Source organism: Peromyscus maniculatus, chromosome 17 (genome assembly GCF_049852395.1).
Source record: "Peromyscus maniculatus bairdii isolate BWxNUB_F1_BW_parent chromosome 17, HU_Pman_BW_mat_3.1, whole genome shotgun sequence".
NCBI lineage: Eukaryota > Metazoa > Chordata > Mammalia > Rodentia > Cricetidae > Peromyscus > Peromyscus maniculatus.
This window is the reverse complement of record NC_134868.1, coordinates 16,679,845-16,697,593: the sequence shown is the minus strand read 5'-3', so window position 1 is coordinate 16,697,593 and position 17,749 is coordinate 16,679,845. Positions and strand designations below refer to the sequence as shown.

Sequence of the window (17,749 nt, the reverse complement as noted above, 5' to 3'; positions counted from 1 at the left end):
ATAATTTGATGTCATAAAAATTTCCAGCTCCCTAAAGTGAGTTCCTTTACTGAATTCTTTAAAACACAATGTTATATACTTTTGATTATTATCATCAACATCATTATGCTGTACTGGAGACTGAATCTAAGGCTTCATACATGCCAGGTACATGATCTACCTCTGAAATACCCTTGACGCCATGATTTTATCAAAGAAATACATTCTGATTTCTGAAAGTTCCTTTAGGGTGACTTACAACCTAAAGCTACAAAAAGAAATGAACATCTGCTTTAAAATTTAAAGCAATTTTTAATTTCCTACACAAGTCTTTGTGGGGTTGTGTTTGTGTGTGTGTGTGTGTGTGTGTGTGTGTGTGTGTGTGTGTGTGTGACATTCTGGATAGCAGTAGTCGTATCTACCTTGATGGCTGATTTGGGCATTAGTGGGTTCCTTATCCATTCTCCTTATTTTATGATTATTACATGCTAAGTTCATAAATGGAGGAAGAATGTTGCAGAAATGAATCCATGTGCAACCAAGAGAGATCAGGGAAACGCTCACTGTGTCAAGCTTTACTGTAGGTCGGATGGCTAGTTGACTCTTTGTGTGGGGTAATTGTGCCACACACCGGAGTTGGGATGGGATGTGGCTTCCTTGAAGTGACTTCTTTGTTTCTTTTTTTAAAAGCAAGTCAAAAGATGTGAGTGAGTACATGTCAATAACCAAGCATGGTGGTATCATGCCTAATTAGGGATAGAAACCATTTCTGAAGTCCGGATCTGTTCACTTTCTTTACTTCATTTGTTTCGACCTCATCTGTGATTCATTTGCCTTTCCCCGTCTCCCAGAGTTGCTTCTGCAAGAATATCAGTCTCAAAATGTACAGCATGGCTCCCACCCACTTCAAACACTGTTTAAAATCTCATTGATTATTTCATACTGTGGTCTCACTTAAAAGCCAGCATGCCTGAGACTGCAGAGCACATACCTTTTAAGAGAGAGAGAGAGAGAGAGAGAGAGAGAGAGAGAGAGAGAGAGAGAGAGAGAGAGAGAGAGAGAGAACACCATGAGGCCAGCCCACAACAAAAATAAGAGGAAAATAAGAACATTCAGAAGTCATATGGGTAGATGAAGTCTCCAGTCACCAGAAAGCTGGAAACCACTCAAGCTTAGGCTTAGCACTGTACAGAAATGTGATGAAGACCAGGGCTGGTATTACTTTTTCCCCCCAACAAGGAGTTACTTACTTAAGGACCACATTCCCAGGATTACAAGGATTTGCCTGAATATCCAAGGGAACATTTATCTACAGAAAAATGAGAAAAAAAGGAAGAGGTGAGATTCCGTGGGAACCACCTTTTCCGTGAGACTCTAGTTAGAACTGGTAATCAGCGTGGACATAATCATATTACATTGGTATCGGCAGATGAAAACTGTATTAAGTAGGAATTAGGTTTTCCCAGTTAGCTTACATTTTAGACACTAAAATCCCAGTGTTTGTGCAAGTCAAACCTAATTAAAACTCAATATGGTCCAGCATTATTCTTTTAAAGAAAAGCCAGCATAAGGCCATGTGCTGAAAAGGTTTCCTGCCAGCAGCTTAACCATCCATTCGACTCATTTTCTGTCCTCCACTCCTGAGCAGAAGATACTCACCTACTGTGAAAACTGCTTGCAAATGGCAGGCTGAGTTGTCCCAGCTCTCTTCAGGACGTGTACTATTATTGATTAACCCTTACTCCAGTGCATTTTGGGGATGACAGGACTGAGGGAGCAGGAAAGCATCCATCTAACAGAAGGCAAATGGAAGGAAATTTTCCTGTGTTTTATGTAGTGGATACTCCCCTCTTCCTTCCTTCCTTCCTTCTTTTCTTTCTCTTTTTTTGTTTTTTTGAGACAAAGTCTCTATGTAGTCCTGGCTGTCCTGGAACTCTATGTAGATCAGGCTGGCCCTTAAATTTGCAGAGATTCACCTGTCTCTGCCTCCTAAGTGCTGGGATTGAAGGCTTGCACCACCTCCCCCAGCTTCCCCCGGCCCACATTTCTAGGCTCTAAGTCACACCTTCAGGAGAAGCTGGAATTTCAGAACATACTTGTATTCTAAGCAACTAACCACTCAGCAGCTGACTGCAGTAGGGTTTCTGTTGTGAAATAGAATAATTGTTTAACTATGTAAAGATGTGTTGCATTTGTTTAATTATGTAAAGATGTGTTGCTGTTTCACCTTGCCTGCCTAAGGCACCTAATTGATCTAATAAAAAGCTGAATGGCCAATAGCTAGGCAGAGGAAGGACAGGCAGGGCAAGCAGACAGAGAGAAAAGGGGGGCCAACCACATAGACATCGAGGAAGAAGGAAAGCAAGATGGACAAAACGTTGATGAGGTAAATGAGCCTCGGGGCAGCACATAGATTAATAGAAATGGGTTGATTTAGATTAAGAAAAAAAAATAGCTAGAAACAAGCCTAAGCTAAGGCAGAGCATTCATAATTAACAGTAAGTTGCCATGTCATGGTTTGGGGTCTGGCCCTGAACTTGGAATCCTCCTGCCTCTACCTCCTGAGTGCTGGGATTTCAGGCATGTACTGCCATGTCAGGTTTATTGGTGCTGGTGCTAGGGATAGGGGTCAGGGATTTGCGCATGCTGGGCATGCTCTCTACCAACATCCCCAGTCTCATTTCAATCATTCTTAAATGTACGGTTCAAGAGATATTAAGTGTGTTCACAGCACTGTACAACCATCCAGCCTCAGGATCTTGTCTTTTTCTCAAACTGAAGCTAAGCATCCATTAAACACAAGCCCCCTCCCCCTCTCTGCTGGGCCCTGGCAAGCTGCCATCTAATGTTCCGTCTACCTCGGTGACTCTGACTCTTGTAGGTACTTCATAGACAAGACGCAGAATTGCACAGCATTTGTCTTATTGTCACTGGCTTATTTCACTTAATATATTGCCACCAAGACTCAGGGGCTGGAGAGATGGCTCAGAGGTTGAGAGTATAGGCTGCTCTTCCAGAGGTCCTGAGTTCAGTTCCCAGCAACCACATGGTGGCTCACAACCATCTATAATGAGATATGGTGCCCTCTTCTGGCATGCAGGCAGAACACTGTGCACATGTGAATAAATAAATAAATAAATAAATAAATAAATAAATAAATAAATAAATAAATGAATAAATAAATGAATAAATAAATATTTTTAAAAGACTAATTTTTGAAGCATATTTCCTATTTCGGGCTACATAATATTTCATTAGTATAAGTACACTCTGATTGTGAAGCTATTCTTTCCACGATGGATATTTGGGTTGTTTAATAACTTTTGGTTGTTGTGAACAATGGTGCTCTGAACCTAGATAGGTTCTGTTCTAATCCCTGCTTTCAACTGGGCTATACAAGAAGTAGAACTGCCGCAGCCTGTAGTAATTTATGTTTCATTGCTAGCTATTTTTTCACAACACTTGTGCATTTTACATCCCCACCAATAATGTTAAAAAAAATTGGATTTCCTCCGTAGCTTCCCACCCCACCCCTGAGAGTTTTTACACAAGGGTGATTCTCACACTTGCAGTTTGGCCTTCCTTGTAATTCAGGACTGCCACTCCTGGCTATTTTTAAGTAACAGGATAATACTTCGTAGTTGTAGGTAACACACACCTTCCCCTATCCCCACCTTTTCAAATGTCCCTTAAAAGAATGGCTGCAAGAGAGAGACATGTGCCTGGGGAAACCTCAGTCTGTGTAGAGATCTTTTCCTGATGCCAGGCTTTGTCTCAACTGAACATCATAGAAGATGTTCTTCCTTTCTCTGTCTTGTCACAGCCCTCCTCCAATTCAGTAGGCAGGGGATGCCCTGGTTTAATTAAATGGGGGAGGAGGAAGACAGGGTGAAAGAAGGAGGGAGAAATATTTTAAAATATTAACTTCCTACACAGAATTTCTCCTATTTGCTTTCTTCTCTTGAGTAGACATTTTTGCAATCTTTCTTTTCTCAAATGCAATTTTTTTTCTAAAAAAAAAAAAAAAAAGTCTAAGACTTGCAATAATCCTTCCAAAACAGGATGAAATATATTAGTGAAATGAGCACAGTGATGTATGGAAGTCCTGCCTGGAACATGGGGCTGATCTAGCCATCTGCATGGCCCTGACTGTGACATCATATGATTTCAGGTAACTCCAGTAGAAAAGCAGGGAAACTCAGTTGAATTATCACCATTGTCTCTTAAAAACAGTGAAACTGAGTTACTAATCTCAAGAATTCACGTGCTGTGTGAAGGAGCTTTACAAAAGTATGCATATCCTTTTCCTACAGTGTTTACAACTTATGTACCTTTTCCATTTTTAAAAAATCATTTTCAAAATCATCTACTTCTGGAGCTGGAGAGATGGCTCAGTGGTTAAGGGCACTGGCTGCTCTCTCAGAGGACCCAGGGTTCAATTCCCAGCACCCACACAGCAGCTCACAACTGTCTGTAATTCCAGTTCCAGGGGACCTGACACCATGGTAAAACACCAATGCACATATAATAAAATAAAATAAAATAAAAATATTAAGAAATCTACTTCCTTAAATGGCTTTTAGAGCATACATCTGGCTACCTTCTTTTATCTTTATTTTTATTTATTTTTGGGTTTTTTTTTGTTTGTTTGTTTTTGTTTTTAGAAGAGTTTTGGTGACTGTCCTGGATCTTGATCTGTAGACCAGGCTGGCCTCGAACTCAGAGATCTGCCTGGCTCCGCCTCTGCCTCCTGAATGCTGACATTAAAGGCATGCACCACCACCGCCCGGCCATCTGTTACTTACTAATCAGCTTACCTAAGACCTCATCTGAAGACTCAGAATTTGTCACAGCCCTGAAAAGTGGTGACTAATAGGTAGGCAGGGCAGCACAGCACATAATCCCAGTACTTGGGAGGCGAAGGCAGGAGCATCAAGGGGAGTTTGAGCTTAGTTTCCGCTACATAGTGAGCTTGAAGCCAGCCCAAGTTACAAGAAATCCTGTCTCAAAAAATAAAATAAAAAGAATTGTCAGTTAAATTAAATTAATACTTAAAACAGTTTTCCTACAAGAAAAGAAAAACTTCATTCTATTTGGCCAGAATAATGATGTTTATGTCCCTTTCCATTTCGTTAGTGTATAAATGTAAACAGTTAGTCAACAGTTTAAGAGAACATACATTGCCATTCAGCTAAACATTTTTAAGTTATAAAACAAAAAATTCCAAGTCACTCATAATACCCTGTGCCGTCACAGATGATGTTAACTAGAACTTCTCCAGGCAGGAAAGCACAGGAGTAGCAGCTCAGTGACCTAGAACTCCACTTGGTATGGGCTGTGCACACACACCCCTTCTAATAATGGACTTGACAGCCAGGGGTCTCACCTGCATGTCCTGTGTACCCACACCCTTCTCTAAACAATATGCCTAACAGCATGTTGCAGATTAAGCAACTAAAGACCCCCACCTTCATCAAGCTACTCACACACCCTACTCTTAACAATGGAGTAGGTTTTTCTATGTAAGGACTATCTGTGGTGGATATATTGTGCACCCCAATAAACTTATCTGGGAGTCGGAGAACAGAACAGCCACTATATTAAACATAGGTTTAGGCAGTGGTAGCACACGCCTTTAACCCTAGCATTCTGGAGGCAGAGATCCATCTGGATCTCTGTGAGTTCAAAGCCACACTGGAAACAGCCAGGCATTGTGACACGCGCCTTTAATCCCAGGAAGTAACGGCAGGAAGCAGAAAGGTATATAAGGTGTGAGGACCAGGAACTAGAGCCTTTTTTTAAGCGTTTAGCTTTTAGCAGCAGTTCAGCTGAGATCCATTCAGATGAGGATTCAGAGGCTTTCAGTCTGAGGAAACAAGATCAGCTGAGGAATTGGCAAGGTGAGGTTGGATGTGGCTTGTTCTGTTTTTCTGATAATTCACCGTTTACCCCAATACCTGGCTCCGGGTTTGTTTTTATTAGTAAGACCTTTTAAGATTCGTGCTACAACTATCAGTCTAAGATAAATTCTATTCAATCATAACCGACTTGTGATCATATTTGAAAGTAAGAAAGACGATCTGGCCTTAACTGGTTTTGAGAACAAGAGCAATAAGGCAAACCTATGTTCCCAAATGAACTTTTAAGGGAGAATCTCCTGTTTATAATATTCCTATGCATAATTTGTTGTGCCATCATTAAAATCAAGTGTACCATGGGAAGGAACATGAGCAGTGAGCAAAGGCCTACTGAATCCAAGCCTGTCAGTCAAAATAGAGACAGACTCACACTAAAGTCCTTAGCAACCAAACTCTGCCTTCTCTTGGATCCTGTAAAAGGAAGCCCCACACAAAGGCCAGGGTGTTGAGTATTTCTAACTAGTGTGGCTCCTTGCTTTCTTGCCACATATTCTGATCTTTAGTATTGCTTTGCTTTGAATAAAGTTTCCTTCCTACTTTACAGATCTGTGAGTGCTTGTTTCGATGTTTTGAATAAGACCCCCCCTAAGAATCTGGAAACACTGGGCAGGCCAAATTGTCAGTCACAGCAATGTGCGTAACCTGCTCAGCCACTGGAGTAACCAGAGCTCAGTTGTGGTGGAGTCATCTTTTTGTACACTGTGAAGATGTTATTGGCCTAGCATTCATAACTAATAATAAGTCTCTGTGTCCTGATTTGGGAGCTGGCTGGAGGGACAGAGAAAGACTCGCTACACTCAGTGATCGGAGATTCAATAAAAAGTCCCAGTGTGTGTGTGGGGGGGGGAGGGGCAGGAGATACGGATGCCAATAATTCTATTTCCTAAGTTTTCAAAAGTTGTCTCTCCAATGAGTAAATAAGCAGGCACTGAAGTCTTAAGAGACAGGTTTTGTTTGTAAGTAGAGATCTCAGCTGCGGTCTTCCGTGTCTCTGCTGTATGTCGCTGTCACCTGCAGGATAAGTTCAAGATGTTGTGGCTTCAAAAGCCTGGCACTTCACTGCCTCTCCCGACCCTTTGGTACCATGCCCCAGGCATGCCCACTCATCTACCCTTGTCCTGAACTCACTCCGTCTCTTTGCACTTGTGTTCAGCCGCTTTCTCCCACTCATTCATCTCTCTTTCTCATCTCATATGTAGCGCCCTTACTTTGACTGTCTCTGTCAATCCCAGAACTGGGGCCTTGCTAGGTAAATCATCCGCTTCCCTTTAAAGATATTTGTAGATGAATTTCTAAACAGTCTTTTTTTTTTTTTTTTTTTTTTGGTTTTTCGAGACAGGGTTTCTCTGTGTAGCTTTGCGCCTTTCCTGGAACTCACTTGGTAGGCCAGGCCGGCCTCAAACTCACAGAGATCCGCCTGCCTCTGCCTCCCGAGTGCTGGGATTAAAGGTGTGCGCCACCACCGCCAGGCTCTAAACAGTCTTATTAAACAAAAAACACGGAGCCAAATATAGGGGTGAAAGTCTTAGAGATGAGGGAAACAGTGAGAGCCACCAACCACCTTACCTCACCAGCTCAGCTGTCTCCAAAATGCAACTACTTCCTGTCTAACCTGCACCTTTATTGTCTTGCTTTTCTGCCCTCTCATTGGCTCTTAGCCCAGCTACCTCACTTCCTTGTCACTGCCTGTCTGTACAGACCTCCAGGTCTCTATGGTTGGTACTGGGATTAAAGGCGTGTGTCACCACATGTGGCTGTTCCCTGGTGTGTTCTTGAATACACAGAGACTCTGCCTGCCATGTGATCAGATTAAGGGTGTGTACTACCACTGCCTGACTTCCATGTTTACTTAAAAATGGCTGGCCTTTTTCCCCTTGATCTCCAGGCATGCTTTATTTATTAACATACAAATAAAATATCACCACATTTCAGCACAAATAAAATATCACCAGAGATATTCCTGCTCTTACATTTTTTTCAGAAAAGATGCATTGTGTGTGTGTGTGTGTGTGTGTGTTGCTTCCATGTATGTCTGTGTACTGCATGTATGTGTTTCCCACAGAGGCCAGAAAAAGGTATCAGATGGCATTGGAGGTACAGACAGTTGTGAGCCTCCATGTGGGCACTGGGAATGGAACCCTGATCCTCTGGAAGAGCAGACAGTACCCTTAACTACTGAGCCGTCTCTCTATAAAAACTATACTCTAATTTTGTCTATTCTAGCTTATAGAAACTTTTTTTCACATTGCTTATGATCTAGTGGCAGCATAATCTATTTTCCAAATTATGACATTTCTACAAATAATAGAGAACTATTAGTTAGAAGATTAGTGCAAAAATGTAAAAGGTATAATAAGTGCATGTTCATCCAGTATTAATGTTTTATTTTCTATTATATTTATTTGGTTGTCCTACTTTGCCAGGCAACTGGCAAGTTTTTTGTTATTGTCTGTTCGCTTCATGCCCGGCCCAATGCCTGGCATTTAGTAGATACTCACTGAGGTTTGCAAAATACATCTAGGTTAGAAAAATGTTTTAATGAAATAATTAAATGCTGGCTAATATTTTTTAAATAGCTTTTTATTTAAGCAATTTTTACAGATAGTTCTGCTATTTTCCTTTAAAATGGCTAATCTTGTCTTAGTCTATCTTGTGTTGTTAAACAGAATATCACTGACTAGTTATAAAGAAAAGAGATCTGTAGTTTTAGAACCTGGAAAGACCAAGGTCACAAGTCCTGCATCAGGAAACCGCCTTTGACTGCCTCATAATCTGGAAGAAGACATGGCCTGGTGGGAAAACCCAGGGGTCAAGTCTTTTTGGAAATCCACTAATCTGCCAGGCATGGTGGCTCATGCCTTTAATCCTAGCACTTGGAAGACAGAGGCAGGTGGGTCTCTGAGTTCAAAGCCAGTCTGGTCAACACAGCGAGTACAGTCAGGCATACACAGAGAAAACCTGTTTCAAACAAACAACAACAACAACAAAAAGAACAACAGAGAGGGAGGGAGGGAGGAAAGATAGAAAGAAGGAAGGAAGGAAGGAAGGAAGGAAGGAAGGAAGGAAGGAAGGAAGGAAGGAAGGAAGGAAGGAAGGAAGGAAAGAAGGAAAAGAAAAATAGAAAAAAATTCACTAATCCCACAATGGGACTGCACACTAATGACATCATCTAACCCTAATTATCTCCTAAAGGTCCGACCTCCAAAAGCATCAACGAATGACTTTGGAGATTAACAACATGCAAGGACACATTCAAATCATATCACATCTTCACGAGTTCTACAACCAAACACCTGGACTCCTGACAAAAGCGCCATCCTTCACATATAAATGGATCAAAAATTGTTTCAGCACACGAATGGATCCTACCTGAGTTGATGGCTCTGTGTGTGTGTGTGTGTGTGTGTGTGTGTGTGTGTAGTGTGTATGCATGTGTTCATGTGATTGTGTATACATGTGCATGAATACATGTGCATGTGTATGGAGGCCAGAGGTCAACATTGGTGTCTTCCTCTATTGCTGTCCACATTGTTTTATGAGATAGGGTCTCTCAATGAACCCGAAGTTCATCAATTTATCTAGGCTGGCTGGCCAGTAAGCCCCACTGACCCTTGGTCTCCCCAGCACTAGGGTTACAGACCCCGCATCTAATGTCCAGATTTTTGAGGATGCTGGGAATCTGAACTTAGTTCCTCATTCTTTTCATGGTAGACATTTACTGATGGAGCTGACTTCCCAGCCTCTGATGGGTCATTTTAATAGGTCAACTTGAGTAGGCTATAAGGTGCTCCAAGACATGGTCAAACATTATCCTGGGTTTGTAGACGAGAGTGTTTCTGGATGAGATTAACATTGGTGGAGCTCAGCTGGAGGTCTGACTTTCCTTCCCTTCTGTAAGTGGTCATTCTTCCAGCCTGATTGCCTTCAAGATGGGATATCAAGGTGTTTTTGCCTCTGAAATCAAGCACCAGCTCTTCCCAAGTCTTGAGTCACCTTCCAAAGTGGAACTAACCTTCTCTGAAGGGTCTCCAGCTTGCTGACTGGATCTTGGGACTTCTCAACTATTCACAACCATAACATAGGCAGAAATCCCTGCAGGAAATTTCTATAGTGTTTCTGTTTCTCTGGAGTAAAAGTGACTAATGTACCTGACAAAAGGAATTCCAGTTTTATCAAATTCAGCCTTGAAGTATTAGAAATAATTACATAAAAGTAATATTTCTAGGGTCTGGGAGACACAGTGTTTACCTAGGGTGCCTGGGTCCCATCCCATTACCACACCTGTAATGTCACCTGTAAAACTAAACACCTGTAATCTCAGCACTTGGAAAGTAGAGGCGGGAGGACCAGAAGTGGAAGTTATCGCCTGCTACATGATGAACTGGAAGGTAGCCTGTGATGAGAAACTACCTCAAGGAAAAAGAAAAAAGAAAAAGCAAAGCTTCTAGAGCAAATACGTAATTGAGAAAAGGCAAGCATTTATGATAAAGGCAAAGCACAGCAAACAAACTATACAATATAATTAGTTTACAACTTGGGCATGTGTTGGATGTTGCATGTGTTACTTTTCTTGGCCATCCTCTTTAAAAGAGAAACTCCTCCACTAAATAACCAAATCACTAAATAACAGCAGAAAGGTTTGCGCTTCCATGGAGGGAGGAACAAGGAAGAAGAGGAGGGAGGTGGGTGCTGACATGCTCCTCCGTGTGTGTGTTCAGCGCTCCCTCCCTACCCTCCACCTCTCAGGCTTCTGCTCACTGGCCACCAGAGTGACGGCTTGCCTATGGACCAGGCAGTTATAGCCACAACCTAGTCGGTCTGCATTTTTCTTATCCTGAAATGGTTATTTTTCACTTGAAAAATATCAGACTTGACACTCATTTGAATAGGAAAATGGAGGTGAGGTGATCGAGGAAGCAGATAAAAGCTTTAAGAGGAGACGTGCCCAGGGATGAGGTGATGTCTCCTAGAATCCAAGTCACAAATGAGGCCCACTGGAGGCTTAGGATAACGAAGAGGCCAAGAAAATACCAGAAGACATTTTTGTAGCCCTCAGTCCCAAAATGCCTTATTTACTCCCAATTACACCCAATATTTATTACTCGCCTGCCATGTGCTTGCTATTATATAGACTGGTTTTAATTCTTCAAAGGACTTGGAAATTATTCTCATAAATCATTGGGTGATTCTACTTTTCTTAGTCTATGAAAAATTTCTAATCTCAGCACCCAGGAAAAGTGGATTTTATGACCCCCTTGTGTACAGGCAGTATTCTATCGCTCCACCGGCAGAGTGGCCATGTTTTTATGAGTTACAAAAAAAAAGGCATTTTAGATTTTTTTCCTTTCTTCTTAAATACTTTAAAGATTAAAAACTAACTGAGCTCTTCTATTTCACTTTAATTCATACTCTTTGATCATGGGGACAAATGTCTCCTAAATTTCTATTGCTCACAAAGGACTTTTAAAAAAATCCACCAATATTTCATGAGATTTATTAATTTTAGTCATGTTGCGATATTCAAATATAAATATATCTAACATTTAAATACTACTAAATGTAGATAAACTCTATTGCTAATAGATTGGGATGATTGTTGAAGCTCTTGCAATGCTAAAAACTGAAAATAAAAAATCTTTGTCCTTAACTCAGATAATTCCATTTTGATCTAACCACATTAAACTGTAACTGCATTAAATAAATAAAGGGAAAAGTCATTTGGCTTCATTAATGTTATATAAAACAAAAACTCATGTGAGTACATAAATGTCCCTGTAAAGTACATTTAAAAGAGAAAATGGTAAATCTAATTTGGGTCTTTGTTATTTAATTTGCTTTGGTGGGAGAATGATTTGTCTCTTTACAGGCATTGTGATCACATGCTCACCAATACAAGACTACTTGAGCAAACAATTGCCTGACACATGAGGTACCTGTGAGCTGATTTCAGCCATTTACAGAAAAACACCAAGAAGCATGGAAAAAGCCTAACAATATACATCATCCTGTCTGACTTAAGATCTGTTGCTTATCACAGATGACCACTGTACATTTTTGTACCTGCTAAAAGTCTCCTCACTGCCCATGACAGTCAATCTTATCAATTAGATAAGATTTATAATCACCATGGAAACAAATCTCTAGTGACACAGGTATGAGGGATAATCTACTTTTGGTTAATTAAGGTGGAGAGATCCACCTTAAATGTAGGTGCTACCCTTCCAGGACTGGAGTCCGAAGTTGACTACATTCAGCTTTTTGGGTTTCCTGACTGCAGATACAACATGGCCACAGCAGCCTGCAGCTCCTGCCATCATTCCTTTCCCCCTCTGATGAACTGTCCCCTCCAACTACAAGCAAAAATAAACCCCTCCTTCCTCAAGCTCTTTCTATGACGCGTTTAGTCCCAGCAACTGTAACTAAAATACCTTTTTCTCTTTTAACAACTTATACTACCTGGTAAACACATACTGGGATGCTGTTGTGGTTTGAAAGAAAATGGCTCCCAAAGGGAGTGACACTATTAAGAGGTGTGGCATTGTTGGAGTAGGTGTGGTCTTGTTGAAGGAAGTGTGTCAGCGTGGGGGCAGGCTTTGAGTCTCATATATGCTCAAGATACTGCTCAGTGACAGTTCACTTGCCTCCCGCCATGACAACAATGGACTAAAGCTCTGAATTGTAAGTGAGCAACCCCAATTAAGACTTTTCCTGTATAAGAGTTGCCATGGTCATGGTCGTGGTGTCTCCTCACAGCAATAGAAACCCTAAGACAGATGTTTTGCCCTAATGCCAGAAAACAAAGATCAAAACTCAAAGAGGGACAAGAAACAGGAAAGGACAGAACTACCATGAGCTGCTCTCCTACCCCAACCCACTCTCTCCAACTTTTCTATTTGCCTCCCTGCAAAGGGCAGAGTACAGAAAAACTATCATGCCTAACAGAGAGGGAGGTAACATCTGTACACACAGTTGGGTTCCATGTTGCTGCAAAGCAGAGGTTCCTAGCAGGTTGTGCCTCCATAGGAACACTGGCCTTGTCTAAGGGCACTGCAGTTACAGACTTCCCCAGATGCAGAACAAACACCAATCAGAGCCAGAAAACAGTTCTTCCCTTCTGTTTATCTAAGTCTTCATGTGTAGGGGCTCTAGAGATGGAAGGGCGATTTCTCCTCTCTTCTTGATGTCTTGTTGGCTGGCATCTTATGCTAAGGGAGGATTCAGACAAAGAATATTTATCATTCAAGCCGGGCGGTGGTGGCGCACGCCTTTAATCCCAGCACTTGGGAGGCAGAGGCAGGCGGATCTCTGTGAGTTCGAGGCCAGCCTGGGCTACCAAGTGAGTTCCAGGAAAGGCGCAAAGCTACACAGAGAAACCCTGTCTCGAAAAACCAAAAAAAAAAAAAAAAAAAAAAGAATATTTATCATTCGTTCTTCTTTCTTTTGAGCGAAAACAGTCACACTGTGTAGCTCAGTCTGATCTTGAACTCAGAATCCTCCTGCCTCAGCCTCCTGAGGATTAAGGTTACAGGCATGCTCATCTGTGTCTAATTCCTTCTTCTTTGACAATATTTCCCCTCCACGAAAACCCTGCTCACATCCACCAATTACCTAACTCCAATAGGGAGTTTATAGAAGTTGCTTCCTAACAAAAGTAAAATCCTGAATACGTGAAACCTGATATCTTGCCAATTTGATGGATTCCTAATAATTTTTAAATAGCATATATAATTTTAATACCTTACACAGTTGGAAGGTTGTTGGATAAATTGGAAAAGTTTCTATTTTCTTTAAAAAAAAATCACACTCACAACAATGAAGCACTCTACATTTATTTTATATTACCTTTTGGCAGTTTTATGACAAATTATAAGTCTTTTATATTGTTTGAATTCTTAAACAGCCAATTACAGAAAAACATATTGGAAAGGTTTTCTCGGCCCTTACTCTCCAGATAATCTGAGTTTTTTTGGTAATTACTCTTAAAGGGCCTCATTTATTTTTCATGGCCCATCACCAGTATCCAAGACAGTATTTCCTTTCTTACTCCTACAGTCTGTCTTGTGTGGCTAAATAGCATGAAAATACCTCAGGCAGTCTGTGTTTACACACAGTGGCAAAATTGCATTATTCAGATTGCTGCACCGAGCATCCCTTCTGAGCCTCTGCTTATGCAGCTTCTGCACACACTCCCACGCCTTCCACTCCTGCTGAAAGATTGTCTGAGCATCTTCCCTGAGCACGAGGTGGGCAGGACTCGGTCCTGAATTCTTTGCTAAACAGATGATGGAATTGTGATGTTACGGTCTCTCGATGCAAAGCATTGTCAACAGCTTGTCCAATGAGGAAGTAGTATGAGCCGTGCATTGCGTCTTTTGTGTGCCTGGACCCTCCAACGGGGCATGATTCCTCTCGCATACTAGTCAATAACAAAGGACAGACCAAAGAAAGACTCCAAAAGTATTCTGAATCCCAGTCTCCTCTCTGTGATAGTATTTGGTAGGGAGACCAACATCGTATGAGAGTTTATCCATCTTGGCTTGGGCTGTCTCTAAGAATGTAATTCCAGGAAGGGCCGGAAGACATTTTTTTCTTCATTTCCCCAATACATTAATGCTAGCTCGTACCCTGCCACATGCTAGGTACACAATGAATTTTTAGTAATTATCCATCATTGAATGAATTCAAGAGAGTGAACTTTATGGGCTGGAATTGGGCTAAAACATTTGAGGAGCAACTGACTTAACACCAAGACACCACTCTACCAAGATCCGTCAATAGTTCTACCGCTGCAAAGCCATTTGGGTCTAATTACTTGCAGAAAACTCTCCTCATTCTCCACCCAGACTCTTATAATTTAAAGTATTTAGTTAAAAAAAATGAAAAGCCCCCTCTCTCTTCTGATACTTCAAAATGTTCTCTTCCACCAAATCCTAAGTCTAGCACGTCTGTACGTAATTCAAAATAACTGGAGAATCAGAGGCCATGCAGCTTTTAGAATCCAGGTAACATGGGGCTGAGGCCACGTCAGTCACCCTAGAGGTACTAAATCTCAAAGGACCATTTGAATATACCTATTCTGAGGCTACTATTTAGCTCCATCTGGGAGGAATTCAGAGAAATATAGACAAAAGTTCAAGTTATCATCTTTCCTAACTTGTTTGTGAAAATTGTTCTAAAATAAGCCAAGACAAAAATCTGGCCTGGGATGGCTAGCAATTTTTGTCAACAAGCTCAGGCTTTTGTACCCTCCCCCATGCTCCCATAACCCAAAAGGCAATAGTCAATGTGCCAGAAATGAACTTTCCCTCCCTTTGCTTGCTGAGCTCCCAAGCACATTAGTTCAGTTTGAATCTAATGTGTCGAGGAGCTATTTAAGTTTAATTCTATTCATTTGAGTGGCATGGAATAAAATGTCTAGATTCTAGAACAATGTCAAGAAACTAGATGGTGTGTTTTTTTACGACAGTAAGAAAATATTGTTTCTCCTACCCGGAAAGATGGTTCAGCGGATAAAGGCTCTCGCCACTAATGATAACATGAGTTCAGGAACATGTGGTGGATGGAGATACTGCACCACCCCCACCCCCTCCCACCCCTACCCCCACCCCCCACCCCTACCTCCCTACCCCCCCAACCCTGCGCCATGCACAACCACAACAACAGTAATAATAGTAATAGGGTGGAGAGATAACTCAGCAGTCAAGAGCACTGGCTGCTCTTCCAGAGGACCTGGTTTTCATATCTAACACCCACAGAGCTGCTGCAAACCTTTTGTAATTCCAGTTAAAGAGAGTTACATCCCCCTTTGGCCTCTGAGGGTACCATGCAGATGTGTGATAAACAGACACCCATGCAGGCAAAACATCCCTCATAAAACACTTTAAATAAATAAATGTTTCTTTATAAAGAAAGAAAGTACCTTTTCTCAAATAACTATTCACAAAACTTTAGTGTATGGTACATTCTTATCATCCCAAGATTCAGGAGGCTGGTGTAGCTAGAGTTTTCCTGCCTTGCCCACAGTTAGGACAAATCTCTGTCACCCGCCAGTCCCACAGCCACTCAGACCGAACCAAGTAAACACAGAGACTTATATTGCTTACAAACTGTATGGCTGTGGCAGGCTTCTTGCTAACTGTTTTTATAGCTTAAATTAATCCATTTCCATAAATCTATACCTTGCCACGTGGCTTGTGGCTTACCGGTGTCTTCACATGCGGCTTGTCATGGTGGTGGCTGGCAGTTTCTCTGCCTCAGCCTTCTGCTTCCCAGAACTCTCCTCTCTCCTTGTCCCACCTACTTCCTGCCTGGCCACTGGCCAATCAGTGTTTTATTTATTGACCAATCAGAGCAATTTGACATACAGACCATCCCACAGCAGGCTGGGGCAAGAGGATTATGAGATCAAGGCCATGCTTGGTTACACAGCAAGATTCTGGCTGGTGGGCGATGGGGATGGCTTACTTACTTTTAAACCATGGGATGGAGGAAATTAACATACAAATGGATAAAACTACTTGTCTTTAAAAAGGTTGTTTTGATTAGTTACATATACCATAAGAGAATTTAAAATACTCAAAAGATCTAGAAAATTCTTAGCTTTTTAGTTTCAACTGTAGGTATAATGGGTCCTTGTCCCACCAATGTCAAGTCCAAATTTGGAATAGAGAGAGCAGAATGCATGATGATATACATTCAGAAGCAGAGATATTAGTTTAGCCTGAGTCATTTTATTCCTATGGACATTTGTGCACAAGGTATCTACATCAACTTCATTTAATTAAACAGAATATTGCCATATTTTACTACAAATTAAGAAAATAAACATAGCATTTCAGAATTATAGAATTAGCCTTCATCTTCAGCCATGCTACTCTAAACATGCTGAATTTCAGATTATAAATTTTCACATTTTTAAGAATGCCAACATGTTTAAATTGATTATATTCAGTATACTTTTTTGGCTTAACATAATATTAAGCACATTATTTTGTCAAATGGTACATGATCAAATGTTATAATTTCATTGTTAGGCATCCCACCTACTTAGCTATAGTGCTAGGAAGAGAGATTGAGCTAAACACTGGGACTCTTTCTTGAAGCTTATTTCAAATATTTATCAAAACCGACTCCCTCCACCCCATTCTCCCTAAGCGACTCCCTCATACTGGACCCACGATTGCCTTGTGCTAGAATCAGAACGCCAGCACTGTGTTGGCTTTAAAACTCTGTATGAGGGTTCCTACCCGGATAGCATCGCCCCAGCTGGAAGATGGTAGAAAACTCAAGAGAATGGTACTGAAATACCAGGAGTACTCTGCTCTTCCGTAGACTGAGCAGTTGTTTGCTGGGAACCTATGACTTGGATTCTGTTCCTAGGATGGAATGTAATACATCCCAGCTGACGCACTCAAGGCAAGAAAATATATCATGATTAATTTGACAAATGACTCCTAAACCCAGCACTGCTGCTTAGGAATTTTCCCTTTGAGTGCTTTGCTTACAACAAGTTTATGTACCAAATAAAAAAAGAAACTTGATTCATTTGACCATGAGTGTAAGCATGCTGAAGTTTCACAAGAGTTTTCCTCTTCTCTGTAAGGTTTTCTCTGGTCTCTGCCCCTTCCTCCCTGCCCACTCCTTGTATGAATCTTAAGTGGTCCTTTAATAAAAAAAAAACCAGAGCCAGATACTAGGGTAAATGCTGAAACATCACAGAGAAAAATGAACAAGCCACAGTCATCTCTCACATCACCAACACTTCAAATCCAATATTTCAAAGGCTCAGAGAGAACTCAGCTGAAAAAGCTCTCTAGCCTAAGGCCCCTAGTTGAAAAGAGATTTAGTTCCTG

The 17,749-nt window shown here is 41.3% G+C and overlaps 1 long non-coding RNA gene across 1 annotated transcript; it reads right to left on the bottom strand.

Annotated features, from left to right (window-relative positions):
• Positions 1 to 1,228: 1,228 nt before the first annotated feature.
• LOC121823430 (uncharacterized) lies at positions 1,229 to 16,339 on the bottom strand. Its single transcript, XR_006064881.2, has 3 exons — positions 16,100 to 16,339; positions 1,639 to 1,771; positions 1,229 to 1,288 (listed from the first exon to the last, which is right to left on the bottom strand). It is a non-coding gene; the product is annotated as an uncharacterized LOC121823430 (long non-coding RNA).
• Positions 16,340 to 17,749: the final 1,410 nt, after the last annotated feature.